The sequence below is a fragment of the Propithecus coquereli genome, unplaced genomic scaffold, assembly GCF_000956105.1.
Source record: "Propithecus coquereli isolate 6110/MARCELLA unplaced genomic scaffold, Pcoq_1.0 Scaffold224, whole genome shotgun sequence".
Taxonomy (NCBI): domain Eukaryota; kingdom Metazoa; phylum Chordata; class Mammalia; order Primates; family Indriidae; genus Propithecus; species Propithecus coquereli.
Genome location: NW_012147634.1, coordinates 1809911 through 1827633, shown reverse-complemented (window position 1 = coordinate 1827633; position 17723 = coordinate 1809911).

Genomic DNA, 17723 nt, shown 5'->3' with positions numbered 1-17723 from the left:
ATTGAAGATGATGGGATTATATGCAGTATATATACATACTAGGGGATGTACAACTTGGGGGATATCTTAGAATTCTGCCTACCACACTATTTAAAAGTGACTATGGGCAAGAATGGAGCAAGATGGTCAAGTAGGACCCTCCAGCGATCATCCGCTGCAGGAACACCAAATTGAACAAATATCCATACAAGAGAGCACCTTCGTAAGAACCAAAAATCAAGTGAGCAATCACAGTACCTGATTTTAACATTATATGAAGAAAACAGGCACCGAAGAAGGTAGAACAGTCTTGCATTTTGATTGACACCCCTTCCCCATCCCTCAGCAGTCTGCGCCAACATTGGGTGGAGACAGAGTCTGTATGATTGGAGGAGGGAAAGTGATTGTAGGACTTTGCGTTGGAACTCAGGGTCGCCCTGGCACAGGGGAACACAGCACAGGGCAGAATTGTATTGGCACCCAGAAAGAGAAAATGTAGACCAGCCCCAGCCAGAGGGGACTCCTCCACCCCGGAAGTAGAACCCTGAGTTCAAGCTAGCTCCACCACCGGCTGATGAAAGCAGCCTGCAGTTGCCACAAAGACTGCAGTTCTTGAGCAACTCCTGAGGCTGTGCTGCGCTCGGAGCCAGTGGACTTGGAGTGCAAGTGACTCAGTGAGACACCAATGGTAGCAGCACAGGGAGTACCTGCGTTACCCCTGCCAAGTTCAGCCAGTCAAGCCAAAGGAAAGTTTTCTTCCACTTGGGAAAATGAAAGAGAAGAGTACAGAGAACTTTGTCTTGCAACTTGGGTACCAGCTCAACTACAGTAAGATAAAATACCAAGTAGATTTTTGAAGCCCTAATTCTAGGCCTTTGTTCCTGGACTGCATTTCTATACCCACCCTGGCCAGAAGGAAACATGTTGCCCTCAAGGGAAAGAGCCAGTTCTGGCAGGATTAACCACCTGCTGACTAAGGAGTCCTTGGGCCTTGAATAAACATCAGAGGTAGCCAGGTGGCAGTCATCATGGGCTTTGGGTGAAAGTGGGCTGGCTTTAGGTATGACCTGGTGCAATCTCAGCTCTGGTGACCAGGAGGAAGTGTACACATCACTCCTCCACCAATTCCAGGCAGAGCGGCATAGAAAATATGAATTCTTCTGTTTGGGGGAAAGTAAGGGAAGAAAGTGAAAGACTTTGCTTGGTAATCCAAGGAATTCTCCCATGTCTTACACAAGTACACCAAGGCAATACCACCAGAAATCTGCAAAAGTTGTAGTGTTACTGGGCTTGGGGCACTGACTAGTGGTGATATGCCTGTAGTGACCAACGATTTAGATCACACCACTCAATTCCCTTTGAATATCTGGAAAGCCTTCTCAGAAAGGATGGGTTCAAATGAGCTGAGACTCTAAAAATTACAATAAATGCCTAACTCTTCAATACCAAGACATAGACAAACATCTAAAACAATTAAGAACACCCAGAAAAATGTGAACTCACCAAATGAACTAAATAAGGCTAAATAAGATACCAGTGACCAATCCCAGAGTGAAAGAGATATGTGACTTTTCAGACAGAGAATCCAAAACAGCTGTTCTGAAGAAGCTCGATGAACTTCAAGATAACACAGAGAAGGAATTCAGAAGCCTATCAGAAAAACTTAACAAAGAGATTGAAATAATTAAAAAAATCAAAACACAATACTGGAGTACCCAGATATATAAAGCAAATATTATTAGAGCTAAAGAGAGATAGACCCCAATACAATAATAGCTGGATACCTAAACACCCAACTTTTCAACACTGGACAGATCATCCAGACAGAAAATTAATAAAGAAATATCAGACTTAATCTGTGCCTCAGAACAAATGGACCCAATAGATATTTACAGAACATTTCATCCAACAGTTGCTGGAGAGCCCACATTTTTCCCTTGAGCCCATGAATCATTCTCTAAGATAGAACATATATTAGGCCACAAAACAAGTCTTAAAAATTTCAAAAAATTGAAATCATATCAAGGATTTTTTCTAACCATATGGAAAAAAACTACAAATCAATAACAGAGGAACTTTGGAAATTATACAAACTCATTAAAATTAAACAATATGCCCTGAATGACTACTAGGTCAATGAAAAGATTAAGAATCATATTTTAAAATTTCTCAAAACAAATGAGAATGAAAATACAACATACCAAAAATCTATGGGATACAGCAAAGTAGTACTAAAAGGACAGTTTATAGTAATGAGTACCTACATCAAAAGATTAGAAAAACTTCAAACAAAATGCTAACAATGTATCTTAAAGAGCTAGAAAAACAAAAGCAAACCAAATATAAAAATCAATAGAAGAGAAAAAAAGAAATGCCAGAGCAGAAATAAGTGAAACTGAAAATAAATTAAAAAATACAAAATATAAAAGAAATGAAAAGTTGGTTTTTTGAAAATATAAACAAACTGACAAAGCTTTAGCCAGAATAAGAAAAAAAGAGAGAAGATTCAAATCTTTAAAAAATTAGAGGTGAAAAAGGAGACAATACAAGTGATACCACAGAAATTCAAAGGATCATTAAAGATTTCTACAAGCAAATCTCTCAATAAATTGGAAAATATAGAAGTGGATAAATTCCTTGACTCATACAACATACTAAGATTGAACCAGGAAGCAATCCAAACCCTGATGAGACTAATAACAAGTAACAGGAAAGCAGCAGTAATACAAAGCCTCCCAAAAAAGAAAACCACAGGCTAATATCTCTGATGAACATAGATTAAAAATTCTCAACAAAAATACTAACAAATTGAATTCAACAACACATTAAAAAGATCATTCATCATGATCAAGTGGGATTCATCTCAGGGATGCAAGGATGGTTCAATATATTCAAAATCTATGTGATATATCATATCAACAGAACAAAGGACAAAAACCATATGGTATTTTAATTGATGATAAAAAAGCAGTGGATAAAATTCAACACCCCCTCATGATAAAAACTCTCAACAAACTATGTATAGAAGGAACATACCTCAACATTAAAAAAGCCATATAGGACAGATCCACAGCTAGTGTCATACTGAATGGGAACAAACTAAAAGCCTTCTCCCTAAGATCTGGAATAAGAAAAGGATGCCTACTTTCACCTCTGTTATTCAATATAGTGCTGTAAGTCCTAGCTAGAGCAATCAAATAAGAGAAAGAAATAAAGGGCATCCAACTTGGAAAGAAAGAGGTGAAATTATCCTTGTTTGTAGATGATATCATCTTATGCTTAGAGAAACTTAAAGACTCACCTATTATAACTGATAAACAAATTCAGTAAAGTTTCAGGATACAAAATCAACTTACAAATATCAGTAGCATTTCTATATGCCAATGGCAAACAATCTGATAAAGAAACCAAGAAAGTAATCCCATTTACAATAGCTACATATAAAATATGTAAGAATAAATTTAACCAACAATGTGAAAGATCTCTATAATGAAACTATAAAGCATAAATGTAAGAAATTGAAGAGGACACCAAAAAAGAGAAAAATATGCAATGCTCATGCATTAGAAGACTCAATATTGTTAAAATGTCTTTAATACCCAATGCAATCTACAGATTCATTGTCAATCTCCATCAAAATACCAATTTCATTTTTCACATAAATAGAACAATAACCCTAAAATTATATATAACCCCAAAAGACCCAGGATAGCCAAAGCTATCCTAAGCAAAAAGAACAAAATTGGAGAAATCATATTAGCTGATTTCAAATTATACTACAAAGCTGTAGCAACCAAAACAGCATAGTATTGGCATAAAAATGGACACATATGGATCAGAATATAGATCCCAAAAATAAATCCACACATCTATAGTGAACTCATTTTCAACAATGCTGCCAAGAACATATATCGAGGAAAAGACAGTCTTTTCAACAAATGACACTAGGAAAACTGGATATCCCTATCCAAAGAATAAAACTGGACCCTTACCTTTCAACAAATACAAAATTCAAATCTAAATGGATTAAGAACTTAAATTTAACCTTGAAACTATGAAACTACTAAGAGAAAATACTGAGTAAACACTTGAGGATATTGGCTTAGGCAATAATTTCTTGAATAATACCTCAAAAGTACAGGAAACCAAATTGGACAAATGGGATTACATCAAGCTAAAGAGCTTCTATGCAGCAAAGGAAACAATCAACAAAGTGAAGAGAAAACCCACAGCATGGGAGAAAATATTTGCAAGCCACTCATCTGACAAAGGATAAATAACTAGAATATATGAGGAGCTCAAACAACTCAACAGGAAAAATAAATCAATCCAATTTTTAAAAATGGGCAAAAGATCTGAATAGACATTTCTCAAAAGAAGACATACAAATGGCTAACAGTTATATGAAAAAAATGTTCAACATCATTAGTCAGAGAAATGCAAATCAAAACTACAACAAGATATCATCTCACCCCAGTTAAAATGACTTTTATTCAAAAGACAGGCAATAATGAATGCTGGTAAGGATTTGGAGAAAGGAGAACCTTCATATAATGTTGATGGGAATGTAGTACAATCACTATGGAAAACAGTATAGATTTAGAGGTTCCTCAAATAACTAACCATGTGGCACAGAAATCCCACTGCTAGGTATATATTTAAAAGAAAGGAAATCAGTATATCGAAAGTTATTTATACTCACATATTTATTGCAACACTATTCACAATAGCCAAGATTTGGAATCAATCTAAGTGTCCATCAGTGGATGAAATGATAAAGAAAATGTGGTATATATACACAATGGAATATTATGCAGCTATAAAAAAGAATGAAATCTTTGTCATTTATGACAACATGGATGGAATTGGAGAACATTACATTAAGTGAAATAAGCCAAGCACAGAAGGACAAATTTCATGTATTCTTACTCAGATGCAGGAGCTAAAAGTTACGACAACTGATCTCTTGGAGATAAAGAGTAGAATTATGGTTACCGGAGGCTGGATAGCAGTGAGGGGGCAATAAAGTGGTGATGGTTAATGGGCGAAAAAAATTTAGTAGATGGTTAGAATGAGCAATATTTGACAGCACAACAAAGTCAACATTAAGTTATGGTCTCCTTTAAAATAACTAAAATAGCAAAATCAGGATGTTCCTAACACAAAGAAGTGATAAATGCTTGAGGTGATGGATACCCCAATTATCCTGATTTGATTAATTCACATTGTATGCCTGAGGAAAACGTCACATGTACCCTGCAAATACATGCAACTATTACATATTCATAATGATTAAATATAAAAAAGTTTTAAAATTTAAAAGTGACTATTGGGCAGACTTAGTGACTTTCTTCCAAAGAAAAGAGTATGGAAAGGAGAAAAGTACTTCCTTTACGATAGAAAACTCTGGTAGACACTACCTTAACCAAGTGATAAAGTTCTGTATCACCAAGGAAGTCCTATGGATATCATGTCATCCCTAATAGGATGTGAAGGACATTTCATCTCTGTCATAGTCTTCCCCAAATCTCATAATGCCAGCATAATCATGAGATTATACATGAGACATTCTTCAAAATACCTAGTACTGAAAACCATCCATGTCATTGAAAACAAGGAAAGACTGAGAAACTGTCATAGACCTCAGAGGAGAATAAGAAAATATAGTGACTACATGAATTGTAGTATCCTGAGCTGAAACCTGGACGAGAACAGAAAAGGGACACAGCAGAAAAATGGGTGAAATACAAATAAAGTCTAGAGTTTAGTTAACTAAAATGTGCCAATGTTGGGTTTTTAGTTTTGACAAAAAGTACATAGTTACATAAGATGTTAACAATAGGGAATACTGTACTATCTTTGCAGTGTTTCCATAAATCTAAAATATTCTAAAGTAAAATAGGTTATTTAAAAATTGCTGTTATAGGCAATAGAAATGAAGAACAAGGAGAGGTAGAGAGTTACTCGTAATTATTAAACGTATCTAGAATAGTAGAGAGGCAAGAAAAACCGCATAAAGCTCACAGAGCAAGAAGACGTAAAAGAATAGTGTGTTAATTTACAAACATAATCAATAAAAGAGAATTTAACCATAATTTTTTGAGGAAAATGAAGAGAGACAAGCTGGGGCACAGGGTAAGTGCATATAACAAGATGTCAGTAGTTATTTTAAAGCTTTTTTACATAGAGACATTATTTAGAGAAGTGACCTACCAGAAGTAAACACAGAAACTATTCAAAGTAATTGGTTCTTCTTATAGGTTACTTTGGAAATCTGTCTGGTAGCCCTCCTAGAGCTCTATATATGTACAACCTACACTCTTGCTTACACACCTAAAAGAAATGTGTGCCTATGTTCAAAAAGACATCCACAAAATTATTCATAGCAGCACTATTCACCACAGCCGAAAGCTGAAACCACCAAAAAAATGTCTATGTTCTTCACAGAGAGTGGATAAAACGTTTTACCAAGCTCAAAAGCAGGCAGAAGCAATCTACGACACTCCAAGTCAGAACAGGATTTACCTCAGAGAGGAGCTTGAACAGGGAAAGAACACAAGGCAGAGGGGTGGGGCGGCTTCTGAGAAACCGGCTACAGTGTACTTCTTGATACATTATCCAAATTTGGTCACTGTATAAATTCATTGAGATGTTCAGGTACAGTCTGTGTACTTTTCTGGACATATGTTATAATAAAAAGGGTTTGGGTTTTTTTTAAGAGGCTGGCATTTAGGAATGAAGATGGGAAGGAACGGGGCAGGTGTGCTGTTGCTTTTTATTATAGACATGTTATGCTATTTTATTTGTAAAACACATGCGTGTATTCATTTGAATCTTAAACTGAAACCAGAAATTATCTGGCAGCACAAAATATTGTGCCTGCCAGATAGTAGGCACTCAATAAATATATATGAAATGAATGAGTGAATGCAGGAATAAGTAGCAATCTCAGTTACTAGAGAATCTGCAAATAAAGACTTGTGAGAAGAATATGAGAAGTTTTCAACAGGGTGAAAAATTATATGCATATATACATTAACTTGGGAAATAAACACTCATGTATTTGACTTAAAGACCTAAAGGGAATCTTAGACATGGCATCAAAGCATAAGTTTAACAGAATGAATAAGTCTGATGTACCCTGATTTAATGGATAAAATAGGCTTAAACCTTATGTGACATTTTGGGTTTAAAAATTCCTACAATTTATGTGTTTTCAAACATTGGAGGAAGTTATCAAGGATAATTCCTCTCCAGGGATCTTTAAAGGAATAGAAATCAGTGGTCTAAAATTGGCTCTACTTCCTTGGGTAAGTAGACCATAGACAATCCATTCTGTATTTATGTGAGCCTGTTCTCAAATTTCTACCATTTGGTTTTTAAAAATTTAGAAAAACATTTTGTAGGCATTTTGCTGAATTTTCCCTAAAACACTATGTCACACTTGCTGTTCTTAAAGCTGACTTGTTAGCCATCTAGAGTGAAAACTCTGTCTTTATTTCCCAGGTTTCTATCAGAGCATACCTTGTTCTAACAACTGTAAATGACATTCACGTCCTGGTTGATTGCACATTTATGATCTTTGGCAGAATACAGCTTGGTCCAGCCTACGCAAGTCCCATGTGAAAGTCCTCCAGACATTTGTGCAGTGTCTGATTATCTTATTGATAGCAGTTTATTTTAGTAACATGGAGTCCCAGAAAGGGAGCTGAGGAACCAGGGTTGGCACTGGCTTGGCACTGGTGTGTAAAAGCTTGGACAAGGCACTTTAGTTCCCTAAGCTTTTCTTTCACCAGCAGTAAAATGAAAGCATCAACTTAATATGCTTCTTTTTCTTAAATTCCATGGAATATGTTTTCATCGTGAGTGGTGAAACATGATCTTATTTGGATACATGTGTCTGGGTATCATAATTAGCATAAATGCTCTACTCATGTGAAGCAAGTTCTCAAGCGTTGCTATAAAGGAATTTTTGTTCTGTCTCATAGTTGTTGGGAGTCTTCATATTTTGGAAGGGAGTATGCAATGACTCTCTCCCTTCAAGTTATCTGGCTGCTTCTGGACTTTTCCCCAAGTGCCCCCTGTGGTCTCACAGTACATCTTTTGGAAGGAAAGAAAAAATATTCCCTGAAGCCGAGAATTAGTCTCACTTTGAAAATTGACTATCAAACTTGGCCTATATTTTGAAAACTTTCTTTCCTTTTCATTCTTTCAAGCAATCTGCTTTAAGTTTTAAAATCCATGTCAACTGATAAGCATTTTGTTCACAAAAAGACACTGATGGTTTACAAGATTATACTCACAAGTTTTAAAATGTCAGATTTTAAGAATTCCAGAATGGTAAAGCCTATTAATTTTAAATACTAGGAATATGCATATATATATTTGCTTTAATTTACTTTTTTGTTTAGTTGATTGGTTGTAATTAAATAACTCTTTCCAAGTTTCAGAACCAGATGAAACTTCATCTTATTTTCCAAAACGTTGAAAGGGAAATGTCTCATGCATTTTCTGTTTCTATAACAGAATATTTAAGGCTGGGTAATTTATGAAGAAAAGATGTATATTTTGCTCATGATTCTGGTGGCTAGAAAGGCCAAGGTTGTGGTTCTGCCTCTGCTGGGCTCTGTAGAAGGCCAGGTGCTGTGTCAAGGCAGAGGAGAAGCAGAGAGGCAAGCCGGTGCATGCAAAGAGGGACCACACAGGAGGAGCCTCATTTTATATGAGTCCATTTTGCATGAACCGATCCATTCCTGCAAGAGTGAGAACTTACTCCCACCAGACAGCACCAATCCACGCGTGAGGGTACACCCCCGTGACCCAAACACCTTCCACTAGGCCCCACCTCCCACAACTGCCCCACAGGCAATGAAACCTCAACATGAGTTTTGGTGAGGACAAACTACACCCAAACTATTTCCAGGAAATCTAAGCATTTCCAAATATGGCGACCTTAACGACAGTTCAGGCTGCAGACCTGAAGAGTTGCCCAGTCAGCAAGAGGCTGTATTACTGTAAAGAGCAAAGAGGAAAGTGCTTCCATTCCTACAAAGCGTAGATCCTTGAATGAGTCACTTACCTTCCTCAGTTTTCACGTTTTTCAGATGAGATTATTATTGATGAATTCCATCCGTACAGAGTTATTGAGGGGATACAATGTGAGCTCGGAAGTATTAGAATTGTGTTTCACATTATAGAAATATAAGGACCATAGTGAAAGCATACAATTAAGAGCTGGGGTGAGGATTAGTGGCAAAGTTTTGCTCCTAATTACTTATTGCAAGTTATGTGACCATTCTGGGCCTCAGATTCCTCATCTATAAAAGATGGGGATATATTAGACAAAGTGATTTCTCTATCAACTATGAAATTTTATGATTGAATAATTGCAAGCTGGGAAAATTTATGATTTGATAAGCATGTAAGTCTGGCTGAAATGATATCCTGGTCTCACATAACCCATCAAGAGCAAGACTTAATCCAGCGTCCTTTCCCCTTGGCCATCTTAGACAACTTATAGATTCCTAACACTTCCTAAATCAATCAACAAACGCCTATTGAGGACTTGTCACATGACAGGCAATAGGTTAAGCTTAGAATTAAAAACATTGAATTAAAACTTACTGAAAGTGGCTTATCTCTTCCATAGCTCTCATCACTACAAACTTTCAAAATAAAACAAAAGTAAACTATTTGAGAAAAAAAATCACAAGGTATATTTAAGTGTAGCAATATTACTTTACAAACCAAATCTCTGGTGTTTATTAGCTAGTGCAGTTGTTTTCTTGCTTTTATATCCTACCATATTTTTTCAACATGATACATATGTCTCTCCTCTCCTATGTCTCCATGTTACAACACAGCACAGTTCTTACACATTTAAATAGTCCTTGCAAAACTGATTACTTGACAGTAATCTCCAATTTTTAGAGAAATTTATAGGAAATATGGGAATATATGCATGTATTATCTATTCTTATAAATTCATATTCATGTGCTTAATTTTAAAAAATTGTGTAGGGAAAATAAATGTAACATATTTAGAGACAGACTTCCATGTCTATCTATGATTAGGATGGCTTTTTTATGACTTCCATATTATCAAAATATTAAGGAATGTTAAAGGTCAGGGTTGATTTCACAGGGAAAATAGGCTCAAGAACCTTGACTTCAGAGGAAACTCCTTAGCCCCCAATAAATGTCTTCTAAACTCTTGCTAATATCTGACATCCCTTCTGAATAGAACGAAACTTTCCATCCACAAAACATAAAACTCCCAGGAAGAAGCAAAGCATCTAATTTTATTTATAATTTGCTGCTAGCAGCTAAGAAAGGCAGGTTTGAGAGCAGATAGCAAGCGGAAAGGGCTCCCATGGGCCCTGACGCCAAAGGGAGGTAGAGGTGGACACTTTCTCAAAGCAGCATCAGGAAGCAGAAGCCAGAATAAAAAATTTCATGATGTTATCCATGGTTAGGTCATGAACGTGCCTGAAGTACCACCATTGAAGTAGATGTCAGATTTACTTTAAACTGCCATCTCATGACCCACAGGAATATGTATGTATCTACTTAGGGGTCCCTAAACTCTGAGAATTTTTAATTTTCATACTTTCATTTTGATGCTGAATGCAAGGAAAATTTGTTTTGTGAATCAAAAAGTCAAAAATTGTCTTTTGCAGTGATACTTCCAATGGGAAGACATGTTCAGAGAATAAGGTATTGGGTTCCTCAGACTATTAATAGTATTTGTCAAACAGGAGAGTTTGGAAAGATTTTTCCCCTTGAGCATGGATTGCAAAAGTTTGAGAAACAAAGAATAAATAGGAGGACCCTGAAAGAAAACGACTGCTAGAGGTGACCTAGTCATTTCCATTCAGTGTGAATCTATCAAACTCAGAAAAGGAGAGCCCGGAAGGGTTTCTAAAGCTCCCTAAGTGGACGTTCAAAAAATGCTCGGCATGTGATTGTGCACAGGACTTAGGGACTCACTGCAGAAAGGCGAAATGTACCTGAAAGCAAGGCTAAAGGGAAGGTTTCTTTAGAGATTAGTTTGGAAACAATAATTTAATACCCTAAGGCTTACTGGCATATATACAATAAGACCCAAAGGTGCTTATATTCAGTGTTTTCTAATGTGTCCACTGCCATCAGAAGCACTTGAAACAGCTTTAAAAATGCAGAGGCTTGGCCCAGCCCAAGAGAAAATCTGCTTTTTAAAATAAAGCTCCCTGGGTGATTCTGAAGCACACAACAGATTAGGAACTTCCATTCAGTCTTAGCAGGTACTTATGTAATGACACATCACTTACCCCTAAAACAAACGAACGAACAAAAAACGCCCACCTCCCCCAAAACATTTCTTTCTCCCTGCTACTCCTACTTTCGGCAGTAGCATATACTGAAAATGGCAAAAAGGTCAGGTAAAACTCAGGATTTTTTTGATGCTCCAAGTGCATCAGTGATAAGGGAAATGTCTTCAGAACCTTTTCATATGTTTTTTCATTCCCAAAATGCTTCATTGTCAAAAGAAATCTGGAAAAGTGGTTTCTTATTTTCAGAAAATCTAATAATTTCTGGACAAGATGATGGTGGTAAACAGAAAAATAAACAGTCATATTTTCGTATACAGCTAGAGCTCTTCTGGCCTGATTCCATATATAAAATGTCAAAACACTTAAGAATCACAGAAGAAAATGGTATAGTCAAAATATTTCAGCCTGGCATAGATATTTAGACAGAATAAATGTTTATCTTTTTACTAGAATTAAATAACCTGCATTTTTGATAATGTAAGACTGTATTTTCACTGGAGAAATTTGGGAAATACTGAAAAGCATATGTAATAAAGTAGAAAACACTCAATTTTAGCCCCAACTAGAATGCAAGCTCTACAAGGCCGGAATCACAGCCTTGGGCATTGCTGTATCCACAGTACTTTCATTAGTTCCTGGCACCTAGTTTGCCCATTCAATAAACACATATAATGTGATTGAAAAGTCAATGATAATATTGATATTTCAACAGATTTCCTTTCAAGCATTTATATTCAACCATGTCTCTTCCTCAAACAGCAAACATCCATTTATATAAGTATTCCTTAATGTTTCATTCCTTAAAAGAAATTTTTATACTAGAATTTAAAGAACATGAACTTTCTGTTTTTAATTTACCATCTGCCTTCGAAAAGCTTGTACCAATTTATAGGTCACAATATTGTTTCAGATTGCCTTTTTGTTTGTTTTTGCAAGTATTGTGACCTGTGGTAGTTTTCTATTTTTATTTACATTTTTGATGATTAATACTGTGAGCATTATTTTGACTCTATAGTTAGTTGCATTCTTTTTGTTTTTTTGAGACAGAGTCTCATTCTGTCACCATGGGTAGAGAGCAGTGGCATCACTGTAGCTCACTGCAACCTCAGACTCCTAGGCTCAAGCAATCCTCCTGTCTCAGCCTCCCAAGGAGCTGAATACTACAGGTATTTGCTAAGACACATGGCTAATTTTTCTATTTTTAGTAGAGATGGGGTCTTGCTCTTGCTCAGGCTGGTCTTGAACTACTGAGCTCAAGCAATCCTCCCACCTCGGCCTCCCATAGTGCTAGGACTATAGGCATGAGCCACCGTGCCCAGCCCATATCCTTTTTTTGGTAAATATCTGGTAATTTCCTGTTTATCATATTTCTAATGGGGGAAAAACTGTCATTTTCATTTTTTTTTTAATTTCAGAACATTATAGGGGTACAAACATTTTAGTTACATGATTTGCTTTTGTGCAGTTTGAATTAAAGTTATATGTGTGCCCATCACCAAGATAGTGTGCACTGTACCCGTTCAGTGTGAATTTACCCATCCCCTTCTCACCCTTCTCACCTGTTTGATTTCCGTTGAGTTTTACTACTCAACTAATTGGATCAATTAGTTCCAATTTAATAGTGAGTACATGTGGTATTTGTTTTTCCATTCTTGTGATAACTTCACTTAAAAGAATGGTCTCCAGTTTCATCCAGGTTGTTACAAAAGCTATTAGTTCACCATTTTTTTCATTACTGAGTAGTACTCCATGGTATACATATACCACATTTTATTAATCCACTCATGTATTGATGGGTGGTTGAGTTGATTCCACAACTTTGCAATTGTGAACTGTGCTGCAGTAACCATTCAAGTGCATGTGTCTTTTTGATAAAATGATTTTTTTCCCCTTGGGTAAATACCCAGTAGTGGGATTGCTAGATCAAATGGTGGGTCTACTTAAAACTTAATTGGTAACAAGTGTTTACACAAAGAGAATATTTTTTCAATGAAATGTTACAGAATTTTCCCCAGTTGATGTCTGCCTTTTAATACTACCAGTTATTGTCCAATATAAAATTTTAACTATTAATATTTCATGGCCACATTTCTTTGTATTTTGTTATTTGATTTTTTTTTCACCTCTAAGTTTACTTATCTACACATTATGTAAGGGAAATCATTAGTTTAAATTAGAGCTCACTTTGGTGAAGGTATCTTTACTTTGGGGAAGGTGATATGACTTACAATGTTAAATAAATTATGAATGAATAAAATCTTGCTATAACTTTAAAATTATGAGAAATTTGTCATTAAATACAATGATTATTTAGTGCATTAATACATTTGATGAAAGAAGTGAGTTATAAGCATGAACATTTTGAATTTTTTAGTGTAGCCCTTAAATATCTAATATTTCATTATGATTCTTATGTAAGATTGAATTAAATATGCTTAGAAAATAATCACTCATTTTCTACTCTTAGTGGTCATCTTTCCAAATCTGCCTTGTTGATTGATACTCTCAATCTCTTACTTCTGTCCCCTGTCACCTGTCATTCTGAATGACCTTTAAATTTAAGCCAAGTTGACTGTCAATTAAATTCAGAAAGCAGCAGCACCCTTGAGATAATATAAACACTATATTTAGAGGCTATAGTTACAAGCTTGTATTTCTCTGAACTTAACAGCTTACCCTGTCTGTCCTCATTTTTGAATTGACAGTAAAATGAGCTGTCATGAAATTCAGTTGAATTTGGTAATAGTTTTAAGGGAAAAAGGAAGCGCCCCCTTCTTACTTTTAAATGACCTAGAAAGTAGGTCCAATTCAGGATAATGACAAAAGGATAATCCCTTGAATAGATGGTACTGGGAAAACTGGATACCCATATGTGGAAGAATAAAATTAGACCCTTATCTCACCCTTATCTCACAAAAATCAACTCAAAATAGATTAGAGATATAAACATGAAACCTGAAACCGTAAAACTACTAGAAGAAAATATAGGAGAAAATCTCCAAGATACTGCTCCGGGCAATGATTTTCTGGATTTGACCCCAAAATAAAAGCAATGAAAGCAAAAATAGACAAATGGGATTGCATCAAACTAAAAAGCTACTGCACAGCAAAGGAAACAGAGTAAAAAGACAATCTATAGAACAGGAGAATTTTTATAAACCATACATCAGATAAGAAGCCAATATCCAAAATATATAAGGAACTCAAGCAACTCAATAGCAAGGAAACAACCCAATTAAAAAATGGACAAAGGACCCAAATAGGTCTTTTCAAAAGAAGACATACAAATGACCAACAGATATGAGTAAATGCTCTATATTATTAATCAGGGAAATGAAATTAAAGCCACAATGAAATATCACCTCATACTTGTTTAAATGGCTTTTATCAAAAAGAAAAAAGAAAACAAGATTGATGAGGATATGGACAAAAGAGAACCCTTACATTATTGTTTAGAATGTAAATTAGTACAGCCATTATGGAAAACAGTATGGAGGTTCCACAAAAAAAATTAAAAATATAACTATCATTTAATTGAGCAAATCCACTACTGGGTATATATTTAAAGGAAATAAAATCAGTATGTCAAAGAGATATGTGCACTCCCATGATCATTTCAACATTATTCACAATAGCCAAGATAAGAAATCAGTGCCTAGACAAAGAATTTATGACTAAGACCCCACAGTAACAACAAAAATAAATAGATAGTAATTGATTAAATTAAAAAGCTTCTGCACAGCTACAGAAATAATCTATAGAGACAACCTACAGAATAAGAGAAAATATTTGCAAGCTATACATCCAATAAAGGGTTATTATCCAGAATCTACAAAGAGCTCAAGCAAATCAGCAAGAAAAAAACAATCCCATTAAAAATTGGGGGAAAACATGAACAGAAGTTTTTCAAAAGAAGATAGACAAATGGCCAACATCCATATGAAAAAATGCTCAATGTCACTAATCATCAGGGAAATGCAAATTAAAACCACAATGAGCTATCACCTTACCCCTGTTAGAATGCTTTTATTAAAAAGTCCAAAAATAATAGATCATCATCGTGGATGCAGAGAGAAAGGAACGCTTATACACTGTTGGTGGGACTGCAAATTAGTATAACCCCTATGGAAAACAATATGGAGATTTCTCAAAGAACTAAAAGTAGACCTACCATTTGATCCAGCAATCCCACTACTGGATATTTACCAAAGGAAAAGGAGTCATTTTATCAAAAAGAGACCTGTACTCGAATGTTTATTGTAACACAATTCATAATTTTAAAGATCTGGAATCAACCCAAGTGCCCATTGATTCATAAGAGGGTTAACAAAATGTGGTGTGTGTGTATATATGTGTATATATATATATACACACACACACACACACACACACACACACGCACACCATGGAGTACTGCTCAGCCACAAAAAAGATGGAATTAATGCCTTCTGCAGCAATTTGGAAGGAATTGGAGACCGTTGTCCTAAGTGAAGTATCTCAAGAATGTACAAATACCACGTGTACTAATATTAATAAATTGGGACTAACCGATGGGCACACATGTGCACAGAGGGAAGTAAAAGTCATTGGGAATCAAGAAGGGGGGAGGGGGAGGAGGAGAGGGGACAAAACTTATCTAACAGGTACAATGAACACTGTTTGGGTGATGGGCACACTTGTAGCTGTAACTCAAGCATTACAAAATGCTCCACGTTACAAAAGCATTTGTACCCCCTTAATATTTTGTAATTTTTCAAAAGGATAAAAAAATCAACATACAGAAATCAGTAGCATTTCTATATGCCAACATTTATGCTTGTGTTCTTCATGTTTCATGTATTATTTTTAGGGTCATAATTTCTTGGAAAAATACCCACATTTCTAACATTTTAATTTATAAAGCATGCCACATTTTTAGTTGGGGCTGCCAAAAAGGCTGTTTTAAAAGCACAATAGGCATTTTCCAGAAGTCCAATTCAAAGCGACATGTATTCAACATACATTAACAATGAGTACTTGTGTATAACCACAGGTTTTGAGACACATCACCTCTCATTTCTTGCATTTACTGTCTAAAGTGGGAGGAATGATTTAACAAGGAAGCAGCTGTAAGAACAATGAACAAATCTGAAGTCAGGTGATGTTAAGAGTTGAGCAGTAAAATATATTGTGCAACTAACAATTATATCAAGAAATGAAGCTTCTGATACGAGAGGTGTGTTCTATGCTATTTTCTGCAATGAAAGATACAAAAAGCTAACCTTACAATGAAAAACTTCCGTATTATTAACACAATGGACTCCAGGACATACATTTTTCCTCTCTGCCCAGCTTTTCTGGAAAAAAATTAGGAGCTTCCGGGTGGGGAATCTGTGGCCTCAAAGCCACATGTGGCCCTCCAAACACCCAAGTGCAGCCCCTTGACCAAATCCAAACTTCACAGAACCCCTTTATTAAAAGGATTTGTTCCGTAAAATTTGGATTCAATTAAAAGGCCACCTTCAAGGATCCAGAAGGCCACATGTGGCCCCAAGGCCAGTTCCCCACCCCTGCAAGTTGCTTGTTTCCTTCCTCCTCTTCTACATTTTTAGAGAATGACTAAAAAAGCATCAACGTAACAATGTTATTACATTCAGAAGTCAATCGGTTTGGCTTTTCTTCTTTGTGTCAATGATTCCGGAAGTAACAGGGCGGATGGACTTACAGTGATTGCATGTGCTCGGCTATCAGGGAACAAAGAATGTATGGATTTATTTAATAAGTCTGATTGGCACAAAAACCTAGTAACACTAGGGGAAAAATGCAATTCAATGTATTGCTGGTGAAGAGTCTGAAATACCATCTTTCTATTACTAGATATAAGTCACTTGGCACAAAAAGTCTTTCCTTTCTTCCTTCCTTACTCAAGAAACAAATTGGGTACTTTTTTATTTGTGAAATAAAACATATAAGCCAAGAAGCAAGCAAGCTGTAAGAAGCTACTTGAATATTTGCATTCACTCAATTATTTGAGTGCAACCTTTGTGATAAATGCAAGTTCTAGGAGCTGAGGACATAGATACGGCAGTGAACATAACATACAGAAGTCCCCACCCACATAAGACTTACTTGGAAAAGAGAAATTTTTAAAATAAAATATATATTAAGTATTGACAAATGGCATGGAAAAAATAAAACAGGGAAGAGGATATGGATTACGTATGCAGTGGCGGGAAAGAGGACTGTAATTTTAAATAGGTTAGTCTGGGAAGGCCTCACTGAAATGACAGTGGAGTCACAACACGAAGGCAGTGAGCACGTGGGCATCTGCCCCCACCTGCAAAGCATTTTCCTTCGCTGAAAATTCCCACGAGTTGAAAGATTATAAATGTCAACATTTTATTACCCTTAAAGAAATATTGGAATCCCTGGAATAATACTCATAGAGCCATA